Below are 11,829 nucleotides of genomic sequence, written 5' to 3' on the forward strand. Positions count from 1 at the left end.
CGGTGACGTCCATAAAAACCATAAAAAATTCCAGTATTAATTAGGGTAATCATCGTTCTGGCATTAGCATTGAGTAAGTCAAAGTCCCACCTTCTCCTCACACATTAAAAATCACAAGAGAAACTCTAGGTACACATATCCTTTTCGATCAAAAATATGGCTTATATGGAAAGAAGCATGGTCATTTACATACGGAAACAGTTGTCAATCCACTCCAAAGTTCATTTATGTTCAGCAGTTGGGTGATAAACAGCTTCTTGGTAGACTTTATTACCTGGGAAACAGAAATCCACAAATAACAGAAATGTTTTCCTAAACTTAATGCTTGACAAAAAAGAGATGAAAACTCCAGTGACGAGTTAAAGAGAGGGAGGGAACTAATCAGATAAAGAAGAAGTGGAGTTGTTAGGTTAGGTGATGGAAAGCTGGCTTCACATGAATGTAAAACTTTATCAAAATGAACATTGCATCGTACCTTACCAATACGATTCAACCAAAATGAAATCGACTCATCCTTGATAATATATCATTCATGATACAACAAACATCCCCGATTACTATTTTTTCTCTCTATTTGGAAAGAATATATACAGATAGCATCATATGGCTCATGGCTGCAAACGTGGTGGAGGTGCTTTATCCCCTACTTATGACTTTATTGTGCATCAAATTGTCTTCTCTAGTTACGTACCAAACAAACAGATCCAAATTCTGCGCAAATGAGCATGTTTTTTGGTGCTTTCATCACGGCCTTCAGAAGTTGAAGGACCTGCCCTTTTCTCGTTGTTCGGATAACGTATTTTGAGATAGCACGAGCCAAAACAACTAGGGACTCGCTCGACACTAACATGAGAGGAAATTTTTTCAGCGAGATCGGCACTAACTTCGTATTTGGTAATCGATCTTATGGTGCATGAATCATAGGCTTTCTTTTGAATCTGGAAACTATCCATGTAGAATGTACACCCCATTTCCAAATATCCTCCCTCGATCTGTCGTATCTCTTTTAGCGTTTTTGATTATCCATAGTTATGAACTTCTCCTTGTATGATAGTGGCACAGATCCTGACAATCACAATCATCGGAATTAATTAGACCTAACTTATGTTGCGTTTTGGTTCAACCTACCTCGTAACCATAATTACATTTATGAATATAATTTCCCTGGTTATGACAATAAAACGGAGTATAATCTACGCGTACCATGAGGATGGACAAGGTGAAGAACCGTGCCAAGGCCCCCGTTGCCTTCCACGACTTCGATCTTTTCAAAAACACCTGGAAGTAATTCTACCAGGCTATGAGTTTAGGGAGATCAGGAGAGCTGTAGACTGCCCATACATCGTCGGCTGAAGCTGCGATGTGGAATTCATTTATAAGTTCATACCGCATCTTAATAGTTCGAATGATCTAGTTACTCCTTTAAACTTATACACGAGGATCACTGTCTAGATTCGACTAATTAGAATTTGCTTTAAATTTGGTGGGTTTTCTTGATAGAATTTTTCTGTTTTGCATTTTTGTTTGTCCTTTTATTTGCTTTAGTGGGAGTGGTTGTCTATTGGCTCTTCGACTAGCCAATTGAAAAGTTGGAACCTTGCACACGAAACCTCTTGTTAAAAGGAATCCAGATAACAGAATTTTAGATTGTACTTGGCTTCTTAGGAAAACAGTTAAAAGATTCAAAGGATGTTACCAATCAGAGTGAGCTATTTTTCATATGCTGAAAGGATATGCACCATCGCATTTGTCTCTCCTGCTCTTGAACATTTGCAATCAACATCACTTCGATCTCTAGTATCCTGCATCCTTCGAAAGTGTCACGAGCTCTTCAAATTTACTGGAACGAACAACTGAACAAATTGCAAATTACAAGTCAAAAATTAGCGAACATAAATACTACTAAAGAAGGAATTTCCTACTTGAGCCAATCCACAAATTGGTTTACGGACAATGACTGCGGAAGCTTTTTTTTAAATGGGTGAGGTCCTACGAGTGGGACTAGCCTCATGTACTACTACACCATCTATAGATGATTTTGCTGTCCATGCACAAAGCATAATGCAAACGGATCAGGCCAGTTAGTGACATTAATTTTCCACTATTTAGTTTTCTCACGCAACAAATAATAGCCTATGTAGATATGAAAGTCGCTTGAAAAATGTTCACCAAGGCAAAGGCATACGAACAAGAGAAATGGTGGCACATACGGTAATGAGAGAAAAGTCCAGACCAATGAAAAAGGAATAGTCCTAACTTGGATGACCTGATTTAGCAGACCCTGATTTTGGGCATACTGAAATCTTTCTAGGCATGCTGAATAAAGATAAAAAAGGTTGTGAACTAACAAAATCAGATATCCCCTTAACCCAATTTTTTTAATGGTAAATCTATCCTTTACGTATTAGTATTAGTAATCTGGATTAGTGATTAAATATTTTGTTTAGTAATTAAGATAATTTTCAGACATAGAGTCTGCTGGTCATTCTTCCCCAAGAGTAGATTTCAATTTTCAGAATTATAAAGGTTGTTTAGATGAAAAAATTTGGGGGAAAAAATCAAAGTTTTAAGAAGGAGAGAAAGAGAAGGAGAAAGTGAGAAAATTTTAATTCCTGATTCAATGGAGGATGGGGAGGGTCATAATTCATATAAAAAACCTAGGAAAATACATATCAACTACAACAATGATTCCCAAATGGCTGATTTCTTAGATTATGAGAATGATTTTACACAAACTTAAACTCAAGCTCAAATTCAAACACAAACTCAAGATGATGATTTTTATGAGCCAAATCCAGATGATGAGTACATATATGAGGAACCGAATGCTTCTAATACATAGGTACACTTCTATCTTATGCTCAATCTCACTTCTATAGCTCGAAATTATCAAAAGTTTGGATTTTCGCTTCATGGTTTGGTGAACCAGGTTAAGGTTTGGCTCACATCTACGAGCCGAATCAACCAAATGATGAACGGTTCGGCTCACTGATCTGTTTACAGAATGCGCCGAACCTATAATTTTCAATTCCAACCCTTTTGCTACACATTAGTTCGGCTTATATGAAAGTTTCATAGTAAGCCGAACAACATCTTGAATAGCACGGAATAAAAATAATTACTGGTTCGTCTTATATATTCAAAATAGTATGAGCCGACCATGAATTTGTTAATTTTTGGGTTAAAATATTGTTATTGGTTCGGCACATATTGAGAATATCTTATAAGCCGAAACCTCTAAATGTTCAAGGTTCGGCACATATAATGATTATCGTATGAGCCGAACATGAATTTGTTAATTTTTGGGTTAAAATATTGTTCGTGGTTCGGCACATATTGAGAATATCGTATAAGCCGAAACCTCTAAATGTTCAAGGTTCGACACATAATATGATTATCGTATGAGCCGAACATTGCTATTATATTCTTTTTCTAGTATTTAACCTTGTGATATTCTTTGTAGATTGTACCCATGGAAAATCAACCTGATCCAGTAGACATAATTCACGAGGATACCAAGGATCACTTCCAAAATGATTTGGTATGTAAGAACTTTTTGTTTATCTTAATGTTGTCGGAATATTCCAAAGTTTTTCTTACAAATTATTTGTTTTGGAGTGAACGTAGAGATGGAAAACTAAACCCGAAGTTCTTGATTGGGTTGAGGAACACGCGATGAAGGTAAATTGTGTACTAGTTAAAGGACAACAAAGCCGAGGGGATCGGTTTGAAATGATTTGTGAGCGTAGTGGAACCGGCGCTAGCAAGGTTAAAAAGGGTACCGTATATGTTGGGAAGACCGGGAGAAAGAATAGGACGAAGACGAAGAAAAGAAATTGTCATTTCAAGATCGTTTTCAACCTCAATAATAAGTCCTTGAACACAGAAGATCAATACTGGACAATGAATAAAGATATGGATTGTCGTCATAACCACCCACGTCCCAAAGACCTTCATGGACATGTGAAAGTAGCGCGACTCAAACCCGACGAGATGCTAGAAGTGGATAAAATGACACGAGCACGTTTTCCACCGTCTAGGATTCTTAGCAAGTTGAAGGAGGACAACAAGAATAACAAGTCGACTATGCAAACTATCTACAATGCAAGACAAAAGATTAGAAGACTCAATTTGCAAGGTAGGATGGTGATGTAACAAGTAATGTGGTTAGGGGTGAAGAATAAATACGCTTTCCAAAAGAAGTGGATGACTTCGGTCAAGTCACACACCTTTTCCTTGCTCACCCGGAATGCGTCCAATTGGCTCTATGCTTCCCACAAGTTATTATATTGGATTGCACGTACAAGACTAATAAATATAAGATGTCGTTGATGAACATTGTGGGGCAAACTTCGACAAAGGAGATTGAGAAGTTGATGAAGGAGGAAGAAGTCAAAGTTCCAAGAATACGGGGTCGTCCTAGTATTCAAAAAGCCGAAACAAGTAACAAGAAGGTGAATGATAATGATTGTCCGTCACAAGCAAAGTATCGTAAAGAGGATGTCAAGGGGAAGTATAAGATGTATCCTTCACAAACTAAGATAAAGGAGAAAAGGACCGTACATGAAATTGGTAGGATGAGAGGACCCAAAAGAAATAAGTCCGGTAAGTATTTGACGCCTATCAATTTTATATATGATAACTACTTGGAAGATCTATCGCCAATAATTCATGAGCATATTATAGCAACGGACGACGTGCTAGGTGATGGAAATTGTGGATATTACGTCACGGCGGAACAACTTGGTCCTTTTAAGGAAGGGAATAATCCGGTCCCCCCTGAAAATGAAGTGAACTATATTCGGCAACTATACGTAAAAACAAAGAATTCTATTAGACAATAATGAGAACAGGTCCAAGAGGAGATGCATGGGTGGCACCGGAGTACATTGCATGCAAACGTCGTTTGCATAGGGATTTTATCATTACCGAAGAACATTGGATGTCAATGCCCATTTGTGGATTTTTAATAGCGGAGACTTTCGATTGCGTCGTACATTGTTTCGCATGGACGGGTAGTAGCTTTACTTACGCGCCTCCAACAAAACCTTGCCATGATGGTGTAAAGGATAAAAGACTTGTTATTGGATTTGTTCAAAATTGTCATTTTATCGGCCTCAAACTTAGACCCGGTTGCCCATTACCACCCTTGATGAGTGCAGCCTATTGGCCTAGATTTGAAAATAATTATACGATGGATTGGTGTGCAAATTATGCGTCGGAAATGGATCTTTGGATTTCTTTGAACGTGCAGCCCCCAAGTGGACAAGTAATTATGTTTTCAAGTGATGAGGATGAAGATGATAAGCAAGAGGTCAGCGAAGATGATGAGAAAGAGGTCAGTGAAGAGGATGAGATTCGTTTAGGATCTCCATAAAAATGTTTCATGGATTTATCCGCGTATTTTGTGTCTTTTGATTTTCTTGCATGATGAGGATGATATTTTGACTAGAATTGCAGTTACATGTACCCATCAAGACGAAATACTTGAATGATTTACTTTTTGGTTATGGAACATGTCGTTTTCTGGAAACTGAAACCATGAACACAGGAGATGGTTCGGCTTGTACCGTTAGTTCAAGGAAAGCCGAACCCGACGGAGTGATGAAAATCCAGAGTTTTTCTGTTAGGTTCGGCTTGTAGTATTATTTTGATGAAAGCCGAATCTGACAAAAAAAAAACAGAGTTTTTTTGTCAAGTTCGGCTTCTAACATTATTTCACTTCAAGCCGAACCTTACCAAAAAAACAAACCAAAGTTACTCTGCTAGGTTCGGCTTTTAGTATATTTTTGAAGAAAACCTAACAATGGATTTCAACATTCGGCGCATAACTGAAATTACAGGATAAGCCGAACCTTGCATGATTCATGAACACAAAAATTATTATATCATTCCAAATAGACTTTTCAAATTCATAGAAAATGTGGATTACACACTCGTTACATAGTAGTCTTACAATAAATTTCTAGTCGAATTCTTCTAATATCCAAAACGGGTAATGAGAAACCTTCTAAGAATGTAGTAGTGATCTTTGTATTCGAAATTCTTTCATTTCCATCTTCGCCATTCCTCTAGAGCTCGATCTTCAATCTCAGAGTTTGTTTCACACTTTAGACGATATAGACTCACAATTCGAACTAAAGCTATAAAGTCTTTGACCGTTTTTTTAATAGTTTCAATTCGGTAAAACAAGGCCGCACTATCCCGGTTGTGAGGATTACCCGTTTCGGTGCTGAAGGCTTCATGAATTCTAACCAATTAGTACATACTCATCCAACCCTTCACTCGTCGTTCTTCACCCTTCTTTGGATAGTATGCTACGTAATTAGTGCAAAGAGACAAATCTTCTTCTAAAGTAAACTCATGAGTTGGGGATGCCATTTTTTTTAGTATATGCTCTGAAGATTATGAAAAATCATGCATGTCTATATATAATACAGGTTACAACGGCTATATATTTAAAAAAAAATCGTTCATAGATTTTTGTGCAAAAAAAGACAATGTTCGGCTCATAAGAAGGTTAGATAATAAGACGAATCTGTTTAAGTAACGGCTAGAATTTCGAATTATGAAACTTCTTACAGGTTCGGCTTATACGAGTTTGCAGATCTAAGCCGAACCATACACTGATTTACATAATAGTTCAATCTTAAATTATCTCTAACGAATCTCATCGATTAGTATCCATGGGATGATATTGATTGACCCATCTTAATATTTTGATGTAATCTCGCATAGTATAACGGATCAATAGTTTAATTTTTTTTTTTAAAAACTAGTCGTTGAACTCAAATTATATTATCCAAATTACAGGTTCGCCTCAAAACTAATACTATCAAATAAGCCGAACCTAAAGGATAAATGATTAGGCGTGTAACTAACATTACAGGATAAGCCGAACCATAATTTTTTAGATTCAGCGCACAACTCAAATTACAGGATAAGCCGAACTTCATAAATTCCAGGTAATAAGTAACTAATTAACTGGTACGCTATTGATTAAAACATGAAATTCAAGGTGTCCATAACACAATCCCAGCACCATTAAAAACAAAGTTCAGCACCTAAAATCCAAGGTGTTTGCAACACCATAAAAGTGTACGTAAAACTTAAGAAAACATTAAAGGAACTTGGAAACATAAAAGGGCACTTAACCACGACCCCTCTTCTTAGTTCCACGACCACCTCTTCTTCCACCTTGGTCTTCATCTTCCGACGCATCATTACCGGGTTGGCCGGTAGCACCACCTCCACTTGTACCTTCACCAACTTGTCGAGACCTGTTAGTGGTAGGCCTTTGTGCGGGTTCCTCGGGTCCTTGTCCTTTTTTGATGATTGCATTCCACTTGTTGTAGAGGTATTTTTGTTCTTCCACGGTCATTGGTGTTTTTCAACCAAGTTTGGCCTTCATTTTTTTCAACATCTCCCTACCCGCGACAACCTATTTTTTCATTTGTCAACAACTTATAACCGCGAGGTTGAAGACATTTTTACCATAACTAATATATGAAAATAGTATAAAGTGAAGTCATTCTTACCATTATCTTGAAAGCGTTGACTACATCTTCGGAAGTAGACTTGTTGGTGATCTTGATTGCCTTCGCCTTCCTCTTATCATCTACCTTTTGACTTTTCTTATTGATAATGAAGGGATGAAAAATTTGGTTATACCAATCCATATAGACCAGATCCTCTTCACATGGATCATCAAGTAAAGGTGTTAACTTGGACGCATCTGATGTGTGATCGTCTAAGTTATTCCAAAACTCAAGGGTGGGATCGGGATCATACTTTGGTTCCCAAGATGAAGTGATGCTTTTATTTCCAGTACCACTCTTTGGTAACAACCTGAATTTCTCATCAAACAAAGGAACCTTTTGGACGCAACCTAATTGACAGAGTACTCGCCGAGGATCGTATATAACATAACCACCGGGATAAAACAATGACCCATGATACATACCTACCGGCATATCCTCATCTTCAACAACTTCATCTTCCTTCTCATATGGTTGAAAAACGACATCATCAACACCCATTAGATATAACGTCTCTCTCAAACTTTCCACTAACTCTTTTTTCTTCCTTTTCTTCAAGTCCTCGTACGCGTATCGTGCTGCAGTTGGCTCTGTATCAACCCATTCGACATCATTCTCAAATGTTTTGGCCAAGTTCAAAATTGGGAAATGGCCATATACCCACACCTACATCCAAAGAACCAAATCTCAAAAATCAAAGGAATTGAAGTGATAGAAACAAAAACATCAAAGTAAGAATAAAGTTTGCAAACTCAGAACACAGTTCGGCTTATATGGAGTAAGTATAATAAGCCGAACCAAATAAGTAACAAGTTCTTCTTACACGATTTTATAGTTATAAACCGAACCATACTCTGAAATCCCAAAAGTTACCTGGGAGAGTGAAATTCCCTCTGATGTTTGTACTTGTCAACCTAGACGCGGTGGCAAGTTGGTCAAGAAGGTAAACGAGCGTAGGCGTTCCCCAAGCATACTTGTTACAAGTTTCAAGATTCTTTACCAATTGGAGATAATTAGCATTTACCTTGTTTCCGGTAAGGTCGGGAAAGATATCTCTACCAAGAGTATAAAGCAAGTAGGCAGTTTCGGTTTGCTTCACTTTGACGGGATCCATTACCAACAAACTTTCCTTTACTCTATCCTTTGTGTTCTCATATTCCTTTTTCAAGTTAGTGAGCTTGATCTTCTTATTCTTCTTATTTTTTCCATTGGGTATGAATACGGGATCGACATCTTTAACGGACCGACAAAACTCCAACTCAGTTTTGTATGCACCCCAACCAAGAGTTTCCTCGTACAACTTGTAGAGCTCATCCCAACTAATGTCATAAAAATCAGCATCCACACTTCTACCCCTTTCTTTAAGGCTTGTAATCTTACTCGCATCATCAGGAGTGATTGCTATCTCTCCAAAAGGTAATTGAAATGTGTAAGTTTTTGGACAAAATCTCTCGGTAAAGTCAGAGGCCGCCACAAAGCACTGGCTTGTACGTAAGCAATCGCCTCAGGAACCTCTTCATCAAGATCCCATTCTGCTGTCCTCTGGTGTCTCAATACTCGGACTGCACGTTTGTGATCAGGAGTCTCATAAATTCTCTTCGCCCAAGATTCGACATAACCAATCAACACATTTCCTCCATCTTCCGGAAGACCATAAGGCAAACCATCTGATCGAGGTGGAATTACGTAATCTTCATCAGGAATGTGTAAACCAGTGATCCGTTGTTCTGAAACGTTCTTCTCTTTCTCGGGTTCTGCCACCTTCTTACCTTTCTTGTCTTTCTTGGGTTTTCCTTGGGGTTGTGTTTCTTTATGAACTTCTTGATTATCATATCCAGTTATTCTTTCCACTTCTTCATCTTCAGCTATTCCTTCTTCTTGTCTTTCAACTCTTACTTGTTCAGCTTCTTCTTCTAAAATGCCTCCTCTACCTCCCGCTCCCAATTTTTTCTTACCTCCTCCTCGAGGATTGGAAGTTTTAGAAGTAGAAGGTGTTACCTCCATCTTCTTCCTCTTTTTAGCTGCATTTGTCCTGACACAAGTATGAAAGTTATAAGACTAATTCGAACAACAAAGGAATACAAACTATACGAAATATGGATTTGAAATGCCAAAAACTTGTCAACAAATAAGAAGGATCGGCTTACCCGAAATAACACATATGATCTGAACCATGTCTTAGAATTTTCAATAGCTTACACAGAGAGTGGTTCGCCTCACACCACAAACTATTTATAAGACGATCTCATTTATTCGGCTCACAACCAATACTATCGAATAAGCCGAACCTAAAATTATGAATTCAAACATTTATTCGGCGCAAAACTAGTACTACCATATGAGCCGATCATATACACATGCAAAACTTATGAAATTTAAACAACATTTATTCGGCGCAAAACTAGTACTACCATATGAGCCGATCCTATACACATGCAAAATTTATGAAATTTCCACAACACAAATTCGGCGCAAATCTAATGCCATCGAATAAGCCAATCCTAAATACAAGGCTCTATGTCACTAGGTTCGGCGCAAAATTGATATACATTTTAAGCCGAATCGTTCATATGCAATTTCAGGGTTGAGTTTGAAGAACAGTTCGGTGCAAATCTAAACTTGATTTTACGCCGAACCCAACCCTGTAACCGCTGCACAAACCATGTTTTTGACGAATTAAACCCATACCAACCAAAAACATCAAATACGAGATGGGTTTGTAGAACTAACCTTCTTATTCTCATTTCAGGAGTTGGTTGTTCTTCAATCTCTTCTTCCGGTTGGATTTGTGGTTGATTTTCAGTTTCTTCTTCACTCTCTAAATCTTCTTCTTATTCGACAGGTTGTTCAATTGATCGATTAGAACGAGATACTTGCTTACGACGACCCATTATATAGATGAGTTTAATCGTCGATTAACTTTTCACGAATAGACGATCAAATTTCGGCGATGATGCGATGAAAAAAATGGAGAAGATGAACGGGTTTGGCTGCTATGGAGAGGAAGAAGAAGGTGAATGAAATTGATTTTAGGTTTATTGATTATAGGTTTTTGTATTAGGGTTAGGGATAGATTAGTAATTTAAAAGATTTAAGGGCATATAAGTAATTGAACTACCCATAGGTACCCCTTATAAGATAACCCAAGTTAGGACTATTGCTTTGTATGCCTAGAAAGTTTTAGATATGCCCAAAATCAGAATTCTTAAAAATTGGCGGCTCAATTTTTTTGTTTTTGTTTTGAATATATGGCGGCCCAATTTTACCCAAAGATAAACGTTCTTAAATTTTTAGCTTCCAAAATCTACAAGTTCTTAATTTTCTCGGAGGAGTTTTTCGCTCCCAATTTTTTGTATTTGATTCAACAATTTCTTGATGGTGTCAGAAATCAGGACACAAGTGGTATCAATGACCCTCAAATGTGACCGAATCATCTTTTTAATCAATTCCTTAGAATATTCTACGTCAGATAAAGTCTAATGGCTTGTTTGGTCTTAGAATCAACATTAAGGTGGTACAGTTGACAATCTTCGAGCTCACTAGCAGCCCCGCAGCAAACCACTCCTGAAATTATTCAGCGCCTTCAGCCTGCCGAGGCTCGTCTAATATGAGGTGCAATGTAGGACTAGGACGCACACATTTATCAAGAAAGAATACGAATATGGCACGTTTAAGTGGAGGCTGGATTCTGGCACATAGACTTCAGCAACTGCACAACATATGCCATGTATTTTGATGCGTGTTCTTAGAGTTTCTTTTTGATGGGAATCAAAGACAATAAAATCATAGCAAATGTTAAGTATCTAACACCTATATGTTGAGAATTGAGTATTGACAAGGCTAACTATATATTTTAAGAACTTAGAAAAATACAAAAAACGAGTACGATTACTCCCAATGATTAGTCAGTGTCAGGCCAAACGGTATAGTGGCATGCACCAAATTTTACTATATAAGACATGTTTTAGTTTTATTGCCGTATCTAGAGTTTTATCAGTAAATTTGTTTTTTCTGGAAAAGTCACATATCAACAGTGTTCCACTGCCGAAGAAGTTGAACCAGCTAGAAGAATAATGTTAGCAAAATTGCTTTAAGATTTGATATAGACCACATTTTATTTTTGATTTATCATAGCTTAATTGTTTATAATTGATTAAATCTAGCCTAGTCAAAATAAATCCTAGTTTCAGCTGCTTTCAACCGTTCTACGTTGTTGTTCTTATCGGATGTCCCCGAAAGGACAATTCAAGACCTAGACATTTTTTTGTATTTTTTTTCACAAAATTGATTA

General features: G+C 37.4%; 1 pseudogene; it reads right to left on the bottom strand.

Moving 5' to 3' along the window:
• Window positions 1-477: 477 nt before the first annotated feature.
• LOC113286179 lies at window positions 478-1,478 on the bottom strand (annotated as a pseudogene).
• Between the last annotated feature and the right edge of the window lie 10,351 nt (window positions 1,479-11,829).

This window comes from Papaver somniferum, chromosome 6 (genome assembly GCF_003573695.1).
Source record: "Papaver somniferum cultivar HN1 chromosome 6, ASM357369v1, whole genome shotgun sequence".
NCBI lineage: Eukaryota > Viridiplantae > Streptophyta > Magnoliopsida > Ranunculales > Papaveraceae > Papaver > Papaver somniferum.